At 38.1% G+C, this 20188-nt stretch overlaps 1 protein-coding gene across 2 annotated transcripts in view; it reads right to left on the bottom strand.

Moving 5' to 3' along the window:
* Nucleotides 1–19711, bottom strand: part of GARRE1 (granule associated Rac and RHOG effector 1) — a 119279-nt gene extending 99568 nt beyond the window's left edge. Inside the window, exon 1 of one of the 2 annotated variants that reach the window (XM_036750547.1) lies at nt 19652–19711. The gene's annotated coding sequence lies outside the window, so the exon portion shown is untranslated. Of the gene's footprint in view, nt 1–19626 lie in introns of both variants that reach the window. The other variant, XM_036750546.1, reaches the window with a different exon arrangement.
* Nucleotides 19712–20188: the final 477 nt, after the last annotated feature.

The raw sequence follows: 20188 nt of genomic DNA on the forward strand, positions 1-20188 counted from the left end.
TCAGCATGATTCTGTGACTTCTCCTAGTAGAGTTCAGCAGGATCAGAATACTAAAACCAGATTTGAAGTATTGAATTCTATACAGAACAGAAATCAGAACCTTAAAATGACATGACCCAGATTCAAGAGTATTTCTCTCACATTAATGGGCCTGTTTTTCTGAACTGGTATAGTCAGTTTAGAAAGCAATTTAGACCTATGCTCCAAAAGTTACTAAATTATGTACACCTTTTGACCAATGATACCAATTCTATACACAAAATAGATCAAAGAAAGAAAAAAAAGGACCTATATGAACAAAAATATTAATAGTAGTTCTTTTTATAAAAGCAAATAACTGGAAATTAAGACAGAGTCCATCAAGGGGAGAATGGCTGAACAGATTATGGTATATTAGTATAATAAGATACAACTATGCCATAAGAAATGATGAAAGGTATAGTTTCAGCCATAAGAGGAAGAATTGATACAATAACAAAACTACAAAAAAAAACCCAAATTAGAAAGACACAATAACTCTAATCAATGCAATGGTCAACCATGATTGCTGAGAACTGATGATGAAGCATGCTACCCAACTCCTGACACACTCTGGGTACAGAATGAGATATACATATTTTTTGGGACATAGTCAATGAGGGAGTTTGTTTTAACTTAACTATACCTGTTCAAAATAGTTTTTTTTTTCCTTTCCAGCAGAGTGAGAGGGGAACTGGAAAGAGAAAAATAAATCTTTAATCAAAAACTTAATTTAAAAAAAAGTTTTTATTAATAAGAAGACAAAGTTTTCAATCAGGGCAATATTTTTAATCACACCTACTCCCTTCTCCCTCCCAATCTTCTAGCTGCCTAGGTCATCCTTTATTGTCTTCTATAGTTAATATTATGTAAGCAGGCATAACTTATCTTCCCAACTACAATGTAAACTCCTTTAGAGCAGAGAGATGTCTTATTTATCTCTGTATCTCTCTCAGCTTCTACTAATAATTCACATCTGGAGTGCTTTAAAGTTTGTAAAGTGGGAGCCAGCATGGTACAGTGGAAAGAAAACTGGCTTTGGAGCCAGAGGACCAAAGTTCAAATACTGCCTCTGATGTTTACTACATGTATTAAGATAAGAAATTATTTAACTTTCACCAGGCCTCAGTTTCCTCCACTATAAAATGTGGGACTTAGACTAAATGGTCTCTTAGGCCCCTTTCAATTCTAGATCTCTGATCTGATGAGCCTAGCATGCTTTCCTAACAACCCTGTGAACCAGGCATTGCCACTGTTATCATACTCATTTTAGAATGAGGAAACTGAGGCTCAGAGGGATTAAGTGGCCTGCTCAATCTCACAGAAATAGTAAGTGTATGAACCAAGATCCCAAATCAGTTTTCTCTTGATTCTAAGTCCAGCATATTTATTCCATTACACCATGCCATCTCTCTAGCAAAATACCTTGTAAATCATAGGTGCTTGATAAATTTTTGTTGGTTATTGATGGGTTGAAAACATGCTATCACCACAAATACCCTTGTTCTGCTCCCTATATGACTACTCTTTAGGAATGTAGTAAAAATGTACATTTAGAAGAACCCTTCCCACCTTTACGAACAGCCATAGCTGTGTGGTGCTCTCCTTTGTAGACTCCTTCACAATGTAGCCAGCTGTAGCCAGACAGCTTCACATTTTCCTGCAGTTACCATGCAAGAAAAGGAAGCAAAAGAGGAAGTTGGCTCTATGGCAACAAAAATAACCATTTCCCAGCCTCCATAATACAAATCACTAGGCAGTGTATCTTTAAAAGATCAAAAAGGAAAGGCTAGGGTGGAGAGAAGACAATGGAAAAGGAAGTCACATCTGTAAGTAGAAAAGAAAAGTAGATAAGCATTGTTGCTCCTGCATAGATTACCACCAAAGAAAAGCTCTAATAAAATTTTCCACCACTCTACTATACAAGAACAGCTTCCCAAGATTCAGAAAATATGCCAATTGTAGGACCCAGACAAAGAATGAATGCATATTCAAGTTGCAATAAGCTGTTCAAAAGTCAAACAAGTTGACGAGGATTAAATTCAATTTATTTTTTCAAGTTCTGGAAAAACAGCCAGACAATATATCTAGGAATGCAGTAATGATAATAAACAAAGTTATTTAAGAACAAGCAGCAAAAACTACTGACATTTTTCCAGGTCTTTTTAAAAGGATTTTAATTTTACTTATTGAAATATCTTAAATCAGGCTCACACAACAAATTAAAATGTAGCAACAATACATCATCAATTTTATTGTTTTGTCAGCAGTGGAAAAACTGGGAGAGGACACAAAAATGTAGACAAACATTTTGATTAACAATAGCATCTCTTGCAGTTATGTTGAAGATTAAAAAAAAAACCCAAGCTGAACAAGTTAATTTTGTTCATATTTTAAGGAAATATACACTGCCTCTACCCTAAATAACTCACCAAATCTTTACAGTGATGATATATTTACTTTTCTATTTCAACCTGCCACCTCATAAATGTGACATTCCTCTACAAAAACAAAGCACCTATCATTAGTGGTTTAGGACAGATTTTACATCTGGTATCTCCACAAAGGAAATGGTAATTTCGACTTAACCAGATAAAAATTCTTTTCGACCACAAAACCAACTAAACTAATGCATACTTTCAAAACATCTCTGGGCCAAATATGCTAACTAGTCACATAAAAAAATGTTAAGGCTCAATAGCTTTTTTCAAGGTATTAAAAAGCCTTTTAAATGAAAAGCTTTTTTTTTAAGCTATTAAGGCTTAAAACTGCACCAAGACTTTTGGGACATTCTAAATTTTACCTCTACTTCTAATACTTGTGCAGAGACACCTCTGCTGTAAATACAAACAAAAAGAAAGAAAAGAGAAAGGAAAGGAAACAAAGAAGGAAGGAAGGAAGAACTCATGTGACTAGTTAGCATACCTGGCCCATAGATGTTTCGAATGTATACATTAGTTTACTTGGTTCAGTGACCAAAAATATTCATTATCTGGTTAAACTGAAATCACCATTTCCTTTGCAGATTTACCAAAAGTACATCTACAAAAACTGTAGAGATGATTACTGTATAGGATGTCCCAAAAGTCTTGGTGCCGTTTTAAGCCTTGAAAAGCTAGTAAGGCTTAAAACTGAATCAAAACTTCCCCAAGACATTCTGTAATCATCTCTACAATCTTACACTGACAAATACAGCGTTTCATTTTGTATCCCAGCCTTCAGGGAGTTTACATTTTATTAGAAGGATCCAACAAGTCAACAAATAAATACACATATGATAATTTTAGGTGAATGGAGAGAGCACCATCAACTATAAAGAACAGAAAAGGCTTCCAGTAAGAGATAGTACATGACTAATGAGGTAGAAGTATGGAGGTGGGGAGAAAATACATTCCAGGAAAAGATCCAAAAACCAGCGATGGAGTGCCTGGTTCAGGAAACAAGTTGGTCAATTTGGCTGGAATGTTGAGGGAGATGGGAGGATGTACATCACATCAGGAAAGATCAGCTGAAACCAGACTACAAAGGAATTTAAATGCCAAGAAGAGTTAGTATTTTATCCTAAAGGCTAAATAAGGAGGCAGTGAAGCTTCTTGAGCAAAGGAGTAACATTGCCAACTTTGTGCTTTAGGAAGATTATTTTAGCAGCTGTATATGGAAAAAGGGATGGAGAGAGGAGAGGCTAGAAAACAGTAGTGCAAGTAGGAAGCTGCTGAAATAGAGTCCAGGCAAATTCTGAAAAACACTTTGGAATTATGCAAAGCGACTAAAATGTTTAATACCCTTTGACCCAGAGATTCCTCCTCCCTCCCCAGACCAATACTGGAAGGAGGTCACTGACAAAAAGAAATATCCCATATAAATAAAAATATTTACAAAACACTTTTTTGTAGTAACTAAGAATTGGAAACAAAGTAGATGGCTATCAATTGAGAAGTGGCTAAAAAAGCTATGAAATATGAATGGAATGGAATACTTTTAAGAAACAATGTGTATAATGAATACAGAGAAGTATGGCAGACTTATATGAACTGATGCAAAGAGAAGTAGAAAAACCTGAAAAATGACTGCAACAATGCAAAATGAAAAAACTGCAATGACAAAACAACTGAAACTGAATGCTATCACCAATACTGGCTCCAAAGACGAGCAATAAGGAGGCACTGTCCCATCCCCAATTCTTTGCTAAGGTCAGGGGAAGGGGAGAACACAGGTGCAGAAAATTACACATCAGACTTTTTCAATATATTGTTTAGTTTTCATGAACTGCTTTTTTCCTCCTTTTTATTATTTGTTATAAAGGATGGCTACCTGAGAAATGGCTATATATTGGGTAAGGTTAAGTGAGGTGAAAAGACAAAAGATATTAAAAAAATATATTTTTTAAAAGTCCAGGCTAGAGGAAATTAGGGCCCAAACGACAGAAAAGGCCAGATGACCAGAGAGAAGGGAACTGATGTGAAAGGTGCTTTAGAAGGACAACTGAAAAGACTTAGCAAAATACATTAGATATAGGGAGTCCAGGAGAATAAAGAATAGAAAATGATTCCGAGGGAGTCAACTAGAGTAATCAAAAGAATGGTGGTGCCCTCACTATCTGCTACAGTATCTTTGCTAAAGGACTACACATCTAATAGAGTTTAAGGGAGAATTCTCAAAATTACTTATAAATATACATGTTAATCAAAGCAAAGAGAATACAGAAAATGATTTACCAAGGAAAAATTCTTCTAAAAATGTACTAAACGGTCAACTCAACTTACTCCAACATATTTTCTTATAAAAAGTGATTTTGGAACTAACAAAAATGGAAAGGTTTTCTATCTTTAAAGATCCCTACTATTCAAATTTAGTAGAATCTGAAAAATTGATGGCTTTCCCATTAAATTACCCAGTAGCCTGAAAACTATACATTTTTCAAATTTATAAATTATTTTGAGAGTATATAAACCAATTTTTCTTTCAAAATAATTTGAAGAAGCAATTCAGCATTGCTAATAATTTTCTGCCTTGTTCAACCTCCAATTCAAAAAACGTTTATTAGACACTTTGGATAACACATAATCCCTGCCTGCATAAAGCCTGTTGTCAGCACGACAAATATCCCCTATATAATAGTAATACATGACATTAACACAGTACTATAAGGTTTACAAAGCACTTTATACATATATTATCTCATTTTAACCTCAAAACAATCCTGTGAAGCAGGTACTATTATCATCCCTATTTTACCAAAGAGGAAACTAAGGCTGAGAGGGATTAAGTGATTGGCCTAGTGTCACATACCTATAAATTTTTGAGGTAGGATTTAAACTCATCTTCCAGATTCCAGATTTAGCATTCTATCCACCTCTGACCCCACACTTGAAAACTATACACACACACACACACACACACACACACACACACACATACATACATATGCACATATACATACACACACATATACGTATATATATGTGTATATATATGTATACATATATATATATATGTGTGTGTGTGTCCCCTCAAATACTGTCACTTGAACTGCTTGAACCCCCATGACCTCTACAGCATCACTAGATCACAGCCATTTACAGGGATGGTAATACCTAAGATCTCATTATTACCATAATTACCACCTCTATAATTCTGAACTCTGAAATTCCTCTCTTATCATAATTGACATTGTGCTATTTCACCCTCTACCTCATTCTTCCTAAACCTGATATTCATCCTCACCACAGCCTCTAGTCATTTTATCCTTCCCTGTTTCCTTAGTCTGTCACCCCTGCTCTGGCTTTACTTCCCCGCCTTCAGCTTTGACACTGTAATCAATGTAGTTATATATCGTCACTTCTATCTATGATTCTCTTGTCCTGTTGCAGTTTTTCCTACCAGTCTTCACTCCTAGATCACTCCTACTGTTGCTTGGCCTTATCTCTTTGTACTCAAATACTAAACACTGATGGAGGAAGTCACAGTGCTATGCCAACTGGGTACACTATAAATCATTTTATGTAATCTCAATTGTGACCTGTTTGCAAAAGAAAAAAATGCAAAAAAATCCTTTTATTCCTTGACTGACTTTTTAAAAAATAAGTTTTTATTGCTGTCTTTCTTTATATCATCATAATTTCCTCAGTAGCCCTCTCCACCTCCCAGAGAAGATCCCATATAACAAACTCTGCAAAAGCACAGGATGGGAGTGTCTTCTCATAAGCCTTGTTTCAAGTCCTGCTTGTTCTTTTTAACTTCGCAGCATTCACTTTGGGTTTTCTTGAGATTCTTTCCACTTGCATTGCTGTAGTTACTATACATGTTGTTTTTTAGGCTCTGCTTACTTCATTCTGCATCAGTTTCATATAGATCTTTCCATGCTTCTCGGTATTCATCATAATTGTCATTCCTTGCATTGCAGTAATATGCCATTATATTCATACACCATAATTTTTTTCTGATCCTTTACTGCTTTATTGTTTTTTACCTTACTACCCTCAGTGACTGTTTCAGGCCTCTCTTATCCTCCTCAAGCTTCACTCTTCCCCTACAAATGTCCTTGCTTCCTACTTTACTAAGAAAGTCAAGGTCACATCACGCTATCCTTATGAAAATGAGGTCAATTAAAAGTCGTGATAATAACTAATGTTGATATATCACTTCATGGGTTTGCAAAGTAGTCAGCATATATTATCTCATTTGATTCTTACAATAAGCCTATGAGATGTTATTATTATCCTTATTTTACAGACGAGGAAACTGAGGCTGAGGAGTCTTGCCCAGAGTCACACAGCTAATAAGTGACCAAAACTAGATTCAAACTCAGGTTTTCCTGATTCAGAAAATGATTAAACAATATACTAAATCCTGCCTCCAAGCAAATTAGACTAGTTTTTCCTTAAAAAGTATTAGGAGCTAGAAAAAAAATTAATAATTCATCTGGAGAAATGAAAAGTCAGGAATCTCATGAGAATTAGTGAAAAAAGCGGGAAAAGGGGGGCCTGATAGTACCATATCTCAAACTATATCACAAGGCCATAATCTTAAAAAAAATTTGGTAGTAGTTAAGAAACAAAATAGTTGAATAGTGGAACAGTGGAACATGTTAGGAATACAACATACAGAAGCAAATGAGCACAGTAGCCTAGTGTTTAACAAACGCAAAGACCACAGCTCTTGGAACAAGGAATAAGTCAACAAAAACTGCTGGGAAAACTGGAAAGCAGTCTGGCAAAGACTAAATCTAAATCAACATCTCACAGGATACAGCAAGATAAGCTCCAAATGGGTACATGATTTAGACATAAAAGGTGATATAAATATATTAGGAAAGCATGGAAGAAATTGCCTGTCAGATCTATGGATAAAGGAAGAGTTCATGATCAAAAAAAAAAAAGATAGGAGGATTATGGATAGTGAAATGGAAAATTCTGAATATGTAAAATTAAAAAGATTTTGCAAAAATAAAACCAATTTAGCTAAAGTTAGAAGAGAAGCAGGTAAATAGGAAAAAAAAATCTTTGCAGTAAATTTCTCTGATAAAGGTAAGATACATAGGTAACTGGTTCAAATTTTTTAGAATAAAAGCCATTCTCCCCAATTGACAAATGGTCAAAGGATATGAACAGGCAATTTTCAGAAGAAGAAATCAAAGCTATCAATAGCCACATAAAATGCTCTAAATTACTATTAAAGAAATGCAAAATAAAGCAATTCTGAGCTACCACTTCATACCCATTAGATTGGTTAAAATGACAAAAATGGAAAATGACAAATGCTGAAGGGGACTCAGGAAAACAAGAACACCAATGTACTACTGGTGGAGCTGTGAATTAGCCCAACTATTCTGGAAAGCAATTTGCAACTATGGCCGGAAAGATATTAAACTGTGCAATACCTTTTGAGTCAGCAATACTACTACTGGGTCTATATCCCAAAGAGATCAAGGAACAAGGAAAAGGACCCATATGTATAAAAATATTTATAGCAGCTCTTTTAGACAAAGATTGGAGGAATGCCCATCAACTGGGGAATGACTGAACAAGTTATAGTACGTGAATTGGATTGAACAGTACTGTGCTATAAGAAATTATGAAGGAGATGGTTTTAGAGAAACTTGAGAAGACTGCTACAGAATGAAATGAGCTGGACCAGAAGAAAAATTTATACAGTAACAAAATTGTAAAGATAATCTACTTTTAAAGTATTAGGAACTCTGATCAACACAATGACCAATCATGATTCCAAAAGGCTCTTCTTAATTAAAGAGGCTATCCATCTCCTAATAGAGAGGTGATAGAGTACAGACTAATTTTTTTGGGGGGGGGGGGAGGGAGGGGGACATGAACACTGATGGTATTTGTTTTGCTTGACTGTACTATACATATTTTAGCAGGTTATTTTGCTTTTCTTGCTTTCTCAATGAGGACCAAGGGAAATTTTCTTTCAGAGGAAAAAAAATTCAATTTTTTTTCACAATGAGTAACTCAGGAAAAAAAAAAACTTAAATCAGCTGAATCAAATAAAGGTGTACTCAATGCCTATCATTATTGAATATCTTCCTCCTGATATGATTATGTAAATCTTTTGTTAACTGTTGAATGACCTACTAGCCTATCAGTCAGTCATTCAGTCAGTCAATAACCATGCATAAAGCACCTAAGCTGGGCAGCTAGATGGCTCAGTGGATAGAGTACTGGGCCTGGAGTCAGGAAGATCTGAGTTAAAATCTGGCCTCAGACACTTACTAGCTGCGTGACTTTGGGCAAGTCAACCTCTGTTTGCCTTAATCTACTAGAGAAGAAAATGGCAAACCACTGCAGAATCTTTGCCAAGAAAACCTCATGGAGAGTGTGGTCGACAGAGTCACAAAGAGTTGGACATAACTGAACAACAAGCATCTAAGCACTGGGGCTACAAAGAAAGGCAAAAACTCATGCATAAACAAGATATATACAGGAGAAGGTGGAGATAAACAACAGAAGGGAGGTATTAACATTTAGGCAGATCAGGACATATTTCCTTTAGAAGATAGGATTTTAGCCAGGACTTGAAGGAAGCCAGGTAAGTCAGGAAGCAGAGAGGAGGAAGGAGAGAATTCCAGGCATGAAGGACATCCAACAAAAAGGCACGGAGTGAGGAGATGGAGTATTTTGCGCAAGAAAAAGCAAAGGAGGCCAGTGTCACTGGATTTTGTTCCACTATCAAACCTGTATTACCAGAGGACTTCCCTGAAGTTGTCCTAGCCCAGAACAGTATCTCAAAGAGAAGATTCCAGAGGAATAAAAAAAAATCACAGATGGTACCTCTAGGAAAAAAAAAAAGACAAGTGAGAAACATTAGATACTATTAACTCATATGCTTAACTTCTCTTAAGTATAAAACATTTATTTATTTATTGTCTGCACACACATCAAGGGCATACATGAAGACATGAGAAGAAAACAAGTAGACTCTTATTTCTATCTTGTTTTTATAAAACCTTTATTTTCAAATATACCTCTCTTCCCTCCCCTACCCAGAGAACCATGTCTTATAACCAAAGAGAAAGAGAGAGAGAAGAAAAGCAGTTAATTAATACTAACCAACTCATCAATTGAATCCAAAGATATATACAATGTAGTACATCCAGTCTCCCACCTCTTCAAAAAAGTGAGAGAAGTGCATTTTCCCTTTTTTTTCCTCCAAGGCCAAGGGTGCATAATTATACAGCAGTTTCTTTTTTGTTATCTCTACTTATACTACACGTATTATTTTCTTGGTTCTGCTTACTCTACTTTGCATCAGTCCATGTATGTCTTCCCATGTTTCTCTGTATTTGTCTTTCCTAAGGTGCAGTAATTTGTCATGATATTCATGTACCTCAATTTGTTTAACCATCCCCAATCTATTTACTTTGCTTCTCATTCTTAGCTACTGTAAAAAGTGTTATGAATATTTTGGTACATATAAGATCTTTTTCTCTTTCTTTGGGGTATATGACTAACCATGGATTTCTGGTTCAAAAGGTATGAGCATTTTAGTCATTTTCTTTGTATAATTCCAAGATGCTTTCCAGAACAACTATATTAATTCAAGGTTCCACCAATAATGTATTAGAGTGCTGATTTTTCCATAGTCCTTACAGCATTAACTATTCCCACCTTTTGTCATCTTTGACAATTTTCTGAATGTGAAACAAAACCTAAGAGTTGTCCTGATTTGCATTTCTCTTATTATTATATGGAGCAATCTTTTATATGGTTGTTAAAACAGGATGACTTTCATAGTCAATTCTCATCTATAGACCACATCCTTACAGTCACACAATTGACAGAGGGACAAGTAATATGCACTATTTACTGCCTGATTTTTAAAGACTGAAAAACGTGTGCGTGTGTGTGTGTGTGTGTGTGTGTGTGTGTAGAACTGAATAAAAGAAGGATATTTTTCTGTCTTACCATTTGGGACATTTTGCAACATTCTCAATGATTTTAAGCTGCTCCCTAATGCAGACATACATTTTTCTTGATCGTTACTTTCTTGGTGATGTTACATAGCCCATAAATAACAAAACACTACAATTCAGAAGAACCAAAATTGCGGGTAATTCAACGGGCAATGGAAATACTGTGTTTAAGTTAGCTATAGCACATGATGATTTGCACACAGAAGGGAAGAAAACAAGCATCTATACAGTGCCTATTATGTGCCAGGCACTGCTAAGACCTTTTTACACGTATTATCTCATTTGATCCTCACAAATTCCCTGCAAGATGGATGCTATCATTATTCCCATTTTACAGTTGAGGAAACTGTTGAGACAAACAGATGGTGACTTGCCCAGGGTCACCAGGCTAGATTTGACCTAGGCCTTCCTGACCCCAGGCCCACCACTCTATCCACTTGCCATCAGCTGACTCCATGGCATGTATGTGCTATAAAAATTATCAGATAGGGCAGCTAGGTGGTGCAGTGGATAAAGCACCGGCTCTGGAGCCAGGAGGACTTGAGTTCAAATCCCGCCTCAGACACTTACTAGCTGTGTGACCCTGGGTGAGTCACTTACAGATTGCCTCAAAAAAAAAAAAACCCAAAACTCAAAACCAAAAATTATTGGAAAAAGAAGTGGGCTCGTTATCAAGTGAGATGCTGCTGTACTAGTATCCATAAAATTTATTTTATTTCATTTTTTTGTTACATTTTAAGTTTCAAACTATCTCCCTCTATCTGTGCCCCTCACTAGAGAAGGCCACCATTTCACACACACACACACACACACACACAAAATACCATACATAGTGTGCGTACTTCTATAAATCAGTTCTTTTCTCTAAAGGTGGATAGCATCTTCCCTCATAGTTGATTTGAGTATTTTTAATACTCAAAATAAATTGGTCCTTCACAGTTGTTCTTCACACAACATTGCTGCTACTGTATACAACGTTCCCTTGGTTCTGCTCACTTCACTTTTCATTATTTCATGGAAGTCTTACACGTCTTCTAAAATCAACCTGCTCATCATTTCTTACAGCACAGCAGTGTTCCGTCACAATCAGACACCACAACTTGTTTAGCCATTCCCCAACTGATGGGCATCCCCTCAATTTCCAATTCTTTGCCACCGTAGTGAGAGCTTTCTGAGCTTAAATTTCCTCCCTTGTAAAAGAGGGATATTAATATTTGTACTAACCACTTTAAAGTGTTAATGTGAGTGAAAGAAGCATTTTCTTGCCTTAAAATATTCAAATAAATGTGAGCTATTACAAAATAACTATTTCCTACCTTGGAACTAATCAGAGGCTTGAAATGATTTAATATTCACATAACTGCATCTACATTTATTTGAATGAACAATATTAGGATAAGCAAAGGGACTGACCCATGATTTCATTAGTACATGGAACTCCCGGGTAAGGAAAACTTCCTCTATCCAGGCAAGTCAACACATTCTCTGCAATTTATAGTCTTAGAGAGTTGCCTAGAGCACAGAGTTAAATGACTTGCTCCTGGCACACAACCAGTATGAATCAGAATCTCCAGTCTTCTCAGGTTCTAAGCTGGCTCTCTATCCATTACCCCGTAAGGTCTATCTAGAGCAATATTTGTTGTTCAGTCCTTTAGTCCTGTTGTAGACCACAGCACACCAGTGCTCTCCATGGGGTTTTCTTGACAAAGATACTGAAGTGATTTGCTATTCCCTTCTCCAGTGGATTAAGGCAAACAGAGGTAAAGTGACTTGAGCAGGGACACAGAGTTAATGTTGGAGTCCATATTTTAACTCAGATCATCCTGACTCCAGGCCTGACTCTTTACCCACTGCCAGCCACCTAGCTGCTGCCAGAGCAGTATTAACTAATGGCAAAATGTCCACAGTAGAAAATCTAGTATTAAATATCTATGGTTAACAATTAACATATGGCACTACAAATTAAATAATTAAACATTTTAAAGTCTAGAACCAACTCAGAAATTGACATAGGCACACTAACAGGAAAGATGAATCTATCTGACTAACTACATGGGAATGCTCCTTAGTCCTAAAGACCTGTTTAAATTCCTCCAATATAACCGCTATATGTTAGTTTAAGTCTTTCTACGTGAAAGGGGCAAAGAAAGTTCAGGTCATCTCCCTATAGGATACTAAATACTTTTGATATTCTTTATTCCAACATAGTACTAGCCACAAGACTACTTTTTTCTTTTTGTTAAGTGTTTTTAGTCCCTCCTTCAATCCTATCTTTGCAAAGCAAAAAACAAACAAAAATACCTGACCACAACAAACCAGCCTAGACATAACAGAATGACCACAGCTGGTGATTGATTATATAGCTCTTTAAGATTTTTATAGTACTTTACATACCTACTTGGTAACTCATTTAAACTTTACAAAAATTTAACAGCTTATGAGGTAGAGAGTAAAAAGTAAAATTATCCTCATTTTAGAAAATCAAGGCTCAGAGAGGCTATGACTTTTTCATGGTCACACAGTTAAGAAATGTCAGAGGAAGAATTTGAACCTAAGTCTCCCTGCCTCCAATTCCAATGCTCTTTTCACTACAATATATTTCTTCTAACCTATTTCATTATCAAGTCACACAAGATAATTTTTCAAGATAATTATCATCACCAGTCCCAAATCTAAAAACCTTCTCCACTTTGATCAATTCTCACTGCCAAATCAGTAAAAAACCATTACTAAAAGCCATTCATCCACCAGAAATATACTTCAGCCTATAAGAAGTAATTCCATTTTTAGGAAAAGATTTCTATTTCTATATAGAGTTATATTTTAAATTGCTCTCTGAAAGAATATTTGGTGGTTTATTTCATCTGAAACTGAAAAGCAAATTACTATCATGACTAGCATTTTTATACTATTTTTTGATCCAATATTATACTAAATATTTTCCAGGATAGTAGTAACTGGGTCAGATTAAAAGATTTCCAATAACAATTTCATATGTTTATTAAAAACCCACTGAAGATATCCATCCACATCCACAACTACTAGTACAGAACAGGTTACTGCACAGTTCAAACATCAATTTTCCTTTTTCGGCGTCTTTTACAAATGCAGACAAAAATAGCTGTTACCATTATTTGTCTACGTAAGCATATGTAAACATCAATCCAGATAGTTTAGAAGATAGTTCAGACATCTTAGCCTAAGAATATCATGTGCAATGATCAGATATGTGCAATGTACCAAGAGTTTGTTATTCTTTGCCTACTTGAGAATCTGTGTGAGGTTCCTGGTTCTAAGCACTAGAGTCCTTTATCCGCTTCCTTTGTCCTCCCATTAGGCCCCAGGAAAAGACTGAATTAGGGATTGGGGGGAAGGAATGGCAAAATCTAAAGCTGAGGAAGGCCAGCCAATCAGCTTAAACCCTAAAGGCTTAATAAACAGCAATGTAAGCAATCATTTATTAAGCAATTTATCAAGCATTTATTAAGTGCCTGTTACGCACAGGCTAAATGATCCAGATACAAAGACAAAAAATGAAACAGCCCCTCCTCTCAAGAAACTTACATTCTATCAGAGAAGATAAAAGGTATATATCTAGTTATATACAGAATATAAAATAAATCCAAGGCAGCTAGAAAGAGTGGGTACTTGTAGGAGGTTGGAGAGAGTGGTGAAGATGCAGAAAAATTTCATGTCAAATTTAATGTTAAACTGAGTCTTAAAGGAAGAGAGGAATTCTGTAAGAGAGAGGTAAGGGTACATATGGAGTTTGGCCAGTGCAAGTCAGAAACTGGAGATGAGTTCAATGTGTGAGGAACAGTTTGTCTAAACTGTATAATGCTGGAAGGGAAGTACTGATTGAGTACATATAATGAGGCTGTAAAAATAGGTTGGAGCCAGGTAGTGAAGGACTTCGCCAAATAGAGAAGTTTATCTTTTATCCAAGAGGCAACAGGGAGCCATCGGAGTTTCCTGAGTATAGAACTGATGTGGTCACAACTTCATTTGAGGAATTGCTTGCCTTCTCAAGGAGGCAAGAGAGAGAGGGAGAGAATCTGGAACTCGACATTTAAAAAAACAAATGTTAAAAATTGTTTATACATGTAATTGAAAAAATTTTTTAAAAACCCTTCATTTGAGGAAAATCACTTTTAGAAAACAGACTGGGGCTACTATGACCACAGGGGTCCAAAAGTTTGTAAAATATACGAGTTTCACCTCAATTTTTCTTTTCTTTTTTGAGACTGGGTCCTCCCAGACTGAAGATTCAGCAGCCAGCCATGGGCTCAATACCAGTACAGTTCAGTATGTTAAGTTTTGAGCTCCTCCATTTTTAATCTGGACTGATTTGTCTCTCCATAGACTGCTCCCATCCTTCACCATGGACATGCCTGCCCACCCCCTACTTTTTGCCCTACTGAAGCTCAGAACTCTTGTACTCAAGTGATCCAGCAGTCTTCCAAGGATATCAGTGCCCCAATAGCAGGAATTATAAATGTGTACCACCTTACCCATCTCAATTTTTTAAAAGATCAAATGTAAAAAGTTATGTACAATCACAATACTTAGATCCCTTAAGAAACCCAAGATAGTTTTCCCAGACTCAAACATTCCTTTTCTATAACCTTTCTCTAGTTTTTCAGCCAACAAATTAAATTATTTAAACAAATTTCAAAATTTAGTAAATGATGCATATAGCTTATAAACAAGAATGAATGTAAGCTCCTGGAGGAACTGTTTTTATTTTTATATTTGTATCACCAGAACGTAGAACAGTGCTTGGCACAGAGAACCTAATAAATGTTTGTTCAAATGAATTTATATTTGTTCTATAATATGAAAAGTATTATTTTCTATTGCAATTAATCATTATCAAGAGATCAAAGAAATATTTGTTCTCCCCATTTCCAGTCGAAGTATAAATACACCTATTAAAAATTTCATATACTGATGATTTAGGAATTTCCCAAGACCAAGAAAAACCCCAATCTACCTAGTCCTGTCTTCCTAACAACATAGAGCAGTTAAATCACCTTAACAATAAAAAGATATGTTACTTGGAAACTGGGTACCAAAAAAAAGCAGACTTTCACTATTTATTCATGCTTACCATTCAGAGAATGTACAGACATACCTTGTTTCATTGCTCTTCACAGATACTGAGTTTCTTATAAATTGAAGATTTATGGCAACCATGCATCAAGCCTGTTTTCCAACAGCATGTGCTCACATTATGTATATGTCACATTTTGGTAATGCTTGCAATATTTCAAACTTTTTCATTATTATTATATCTGCTACGGTGATCTGCGATCAGTGATCTTTGATGTTACTATTGTAATTGTTTTGGGATGCCTCAAACGGTGCCCATGTAAGACAGTGGACTTACTGTTTGTGTTTGATTGCTCCATAAACTGGTCACTGACTAGCCATTCCCTGTCTCCTTGGGCTTCCCTATTCCCTGAAACACGATAATATTGGCATTAGGCCAATGAACAATAACCCCTAAGTGTTCAAGCGAAAGGATAAAGCAAACCTTATTGTTGTCTTATTTTAAAACTGCCACAACCACCCCAACCTTTAGGAACTAGCACCCTGATCAGTAAGCAGCCATCAACATTGAGGCAAGACCCTCCATCAGCAAAAAGATTATCATTCCCAGAAGGCTCAGATGATGGTTAACATCTTTTTTTTAGCAATGAAGTATTTTTTAATTAAGGTATGTACATTTTTTAAGACATACTATTACACACTTTAATAGATGGTGTAAACATAACTTTTATATGCACTGGGAAACCAAAAAATTCTGTGTGACTCCAAGTAAGGTGCTACTTATAATTATAATCACAAAATATTCTGTGCTGTTCCACACCCTCTCAAGATCAACTTTTCCTTCTTCCAACTAGTCACAGTAGCAGACATGTCTTTAGTCACTCAGAAAACCTTCAATGGTTCTCTATTATCATTCAAGACCCTCTACAATTTGCCTCCAAACTACCTTTCCAGATGGTTCTCATATTTTTCCATTTCAGGTCAAACAGATTACTCACTGTTCCCTAAAGATACTTCCTCTTTCCTTTCCTTATGCCTTTGCTCATGCCACCATGCCCTCTATCACTTCAAATCTCAATCTCTGGCTTCTGAAATCCTGTCATTCACCACCTAGTTCAAATATCACCTCTTCTAGGAAGCCTTCCATGATCGCTCCAAGCTGAAATGATCTCTGCTTCCTCTGAATGTTGGCAGTACTTTGTTTATACCACTCATACATCTATCACATTTTGCCTTACCATAAAAAAATGCTATGTGATCTTGGACAAGTCACAACCTCTGCCATCATTTTCCTTCTATATAAAATGGGGAATACTTATAAAATTGTTATGAGAATCTACTAAAAAATTATGTAAAGTGTAAAGTGCCCTGTGAACCTTAAATGTAAAGTATTATGAGGGCAGCTAGGTGGTGCAGTGAGTAGAGCGCCAGCCCTGGAATCAGGAGGACCTGAGTTCAAATCTGGCCTCGGCATGTGTACTAGCTGTGTGACCTTGGGCAAGTCACTTAACCCCAATTGCCCTGCCCCAAAAAAAAACACCAAAAAAAAATTAAAGTATTATTATGATGAATGATTTTGAATTGAAGTCAACAAACAGAAGAGCAAAGTACAGCCAAAGTACAGGTTCTAATCCTGGCTCTGCCATTGACTTGCTACATTACTCTTAGATAAGTCACTTAGTCTATGTTGTCAAATTTGATAAAGGAGATTAGGCTCTTTGTGCTAACGTCAACCAAAAAAAATTTTAATCAGAAAAAAAAAAAAGTGTACTTTGGCCCAGCAAGACAAATCAATTCCCCATTCAAACCAAAGCTATTTTCCCACGGACTCAGAAGCTCCACTGTATTAACCCTGACTTAAATCATGCTTAATCAGAAGAAATCACTTACATAATTATTCAGTTTAAAGATTTAACTAGTTAAAAAGGATAATGGTTGAAACATGGTCTGTCTTCCACAAATATGGAGATAATTTTAGATTGAAAAACTCTAAGCCTGCCAAGGGAATCTGAGAAGACTTTTCTATCTTTGTCTCCAATGTTAACCTACGTATTTGTGTGCAAAAATAGAGGTAGATTAGTATCTCAAATGCTACGGTGAAAAGTGACTACTGCAAACCTGAACACCTCATATGGAACGGCAGTTATTCATGAAGTCTTCAAGAAAATAAAATCAACCAATGAAAATATCAATAAACTACCTAAGCAAATTAAAAAAAAAAAGCTGAAGAAAGATTTGTTTAAAGATTCCCCTGGATATTTTGAGTAACTTCTCTTAGAAAAACCATAAAGAGGAAGTACAGACTAAAGCCAGTCAAACCTTGAACTATCTTAATATATATATAAAAGCAACGAAATACAAAGGCATTATCCCACAAACACACCCACACACACAGAATTAGTAACTGCTTTGGAACTTTAAGTCTGCATCTGGCAAATCCTAGAGTGGGTATAAACAAAATTCTTATCATGCCAAGCAGAAATGTTTAGTTTACTCAAGAGAGTACTTCAAGCAGTCAGTATTAGGAGCAGGGAAAAGACGCACATTCAATTACCCTTTTCTTAGGATAGTCATTCATTGCACAGCCGGTGCCTTTTTAAAGACTCCTCACTACTAAAACTATGAATGTTATACTCAGGCTTTCTGTTTCATACACGGACAAGGGGACTATATCTTAGTGCACACTAAAACGCCGGCAGGCCAGACTTCCTACAGTGCATGTTGGTGCTCTCAGCCACCACAAAAAGGGCAGTATAGAAAAATGCAATCATTACATGGACCAGCACATGACACGTTTGAACACGCCTAACTGGAACAGGAAAAGCACGTTCGCTCCCTTTGCTATGCAAAAGGAAAAGTGTCAGGATGTGTATTAGAAAAGGACAAACAGAAAGGTGAAATAGATTGAGAGGTATAGATGACAAAGTGAAAAAAAGATGACTGTTTAAGGAAACAATCTAAATACTGCAGAAAGAGTAAGGGGAAAAACAGGGTAGGAGGGTACTTAAAATCCTACCCATCCCCCAACTGGCATCATTCCTATTTTAACCAGCGAAACCATCTAAAAGATGGCCACTCCTCAAACAGAAAGTTTTTTTTGGTTTGCTTTGTTTTCTTTTCTTTGGGGGAGGGGGGGGAGGGGGGCAGAAAAACCACAAAATACGAAGAAAAACAGTTTCTCTCCTTTGGGTACATGGAGTTCTCCAAACCATCGATCAAACACAGGGGCAGCACAGCTCCATGGTATTCCCTGGGAAACATGCCCTTTAACTAGTGCGTGTTAAGGAATACTGAGTAACGTGCAGCTCTGAAAGCTCTGACTGGGTGTTGCAGGAGTAATACTACTTTAGAAAAATTAGGGGCTTCTCTTCTGGGGGAGAGGGGAGGCGGAGGGAGGGAACGCGTGTGAAACTCAGATTTGAGCAGGTAGTAGACACCCTACATAAACAAGCTATACATACATTTATGACCCGGTACCCTGGCGATACACAATGTTTACGTAGTACCCGGCACGGAAGGGGTAAACCCGCCACCCAACAACCCTCAGTCGCCCTGGTCCCTGAGAGGCAGGAGGGGGAATGGGGACAGACCAAGGCAAGGAAGAGATGGGAGATTGTGAGGGAGCACAGGACCAAGAGGGCCGAATCCTGTCTCTCTTCCTTAGAGAAGCTCTCAGCAAAAACCGGGCGAATATCCCCGTTCCCGCAGTACCCTCCACACTCGGGTTCCAGGGGCGCCTTGCTGCTGCGGGCCCCCACCCCAGTCACTCCGCTCGCCCGTCGAGTGCAATGACAGGTGTCAGCGGGAGGCTGAGTCGCTTTGGGTCCGTCACGGCCCCGCGCTGCGGTTCTCAGCTCCCCGACCCCAGTTCCTCTGGAGGAGCTGGGGTGTGGGGGCTCACAGCAGCCGCGAGATCGGCCCACAGCCGGGGCCGCACAGCCCCTCCCGGCTTCCGTCCTTTCCCGCCGCCCCCCGCGGCCCCGGCCCCGGCCCCGCGAAGGAGAGCTCAGCGTAGCGCACACCGCCGCCCCGGGCCTCTCCTCCCCGAAGACAGGGACGGAGCGACCGAGGGAAAAACGTTCCTGCCTTACCGAAACCCAAGGCCCGACCCCTACCCGGCTCCCGACCTTGCCTGGAGGTTCAGCTCCTCACCTGCGACGCGTCCTCGCCCCCCGCGCCCCCGACAACCAGTCTGTGTACACCGGAAATGACGTCACGCGTCCAGCCCCGCCCCACCTTGCGGCTGCTGGCGGCCCTGAGGCTCCCTGACTGACAGACTGGCAGGCTGACCGAAGCGCGAGAAGGGGCGGGACGGAGGCCAGGACCGCGGGGGAGGGGGAGCCGGGCCGAGGAGCGGGATGGCGGGGAGGCGGTGCCCTGAGGTGGGAGGGACACGCGAGGAGAGTGCCTCTGGGGTATCAGTCTGGAACTGCAGATTATGGGCTTATCTAGTGAGAGCGAGACCCCCCCAGGTCAGCCTGGGGGATTCCCCTCTCACCTGGGCTGTCCCTGATTCGAAATGCTGGAAACAGGAGCTGTCGGATTCTGAAGCCTGGGATTTAATAAATCAAGCCTCTCCCCTCCCCCCCATCTTACAGAAGAGGAAACTGAGCCTTAAGAAAAGGAAGGATTCCCCCCAGGAGGCCTGGGCCCGAGCCTGATTCCCAGCCCTCGGCTCAATCTACGACA

The sequence above is a fragment of the Trichosurus vulpecula genome, chromosome 3 (genome assembly GCF_011100635.1).
Source record: "Trichosurus vulpecula isolate mTriVul1 chromosome 3, mTriVul1.pri, whole genome shotgun sequence".
Lineage (NCBI taxonomy): Eukaryota > Metazoa > Chordata > Mammalia > Diprotodontia > Phalangeridae > Trichosurus > Trichosurus vulpecula.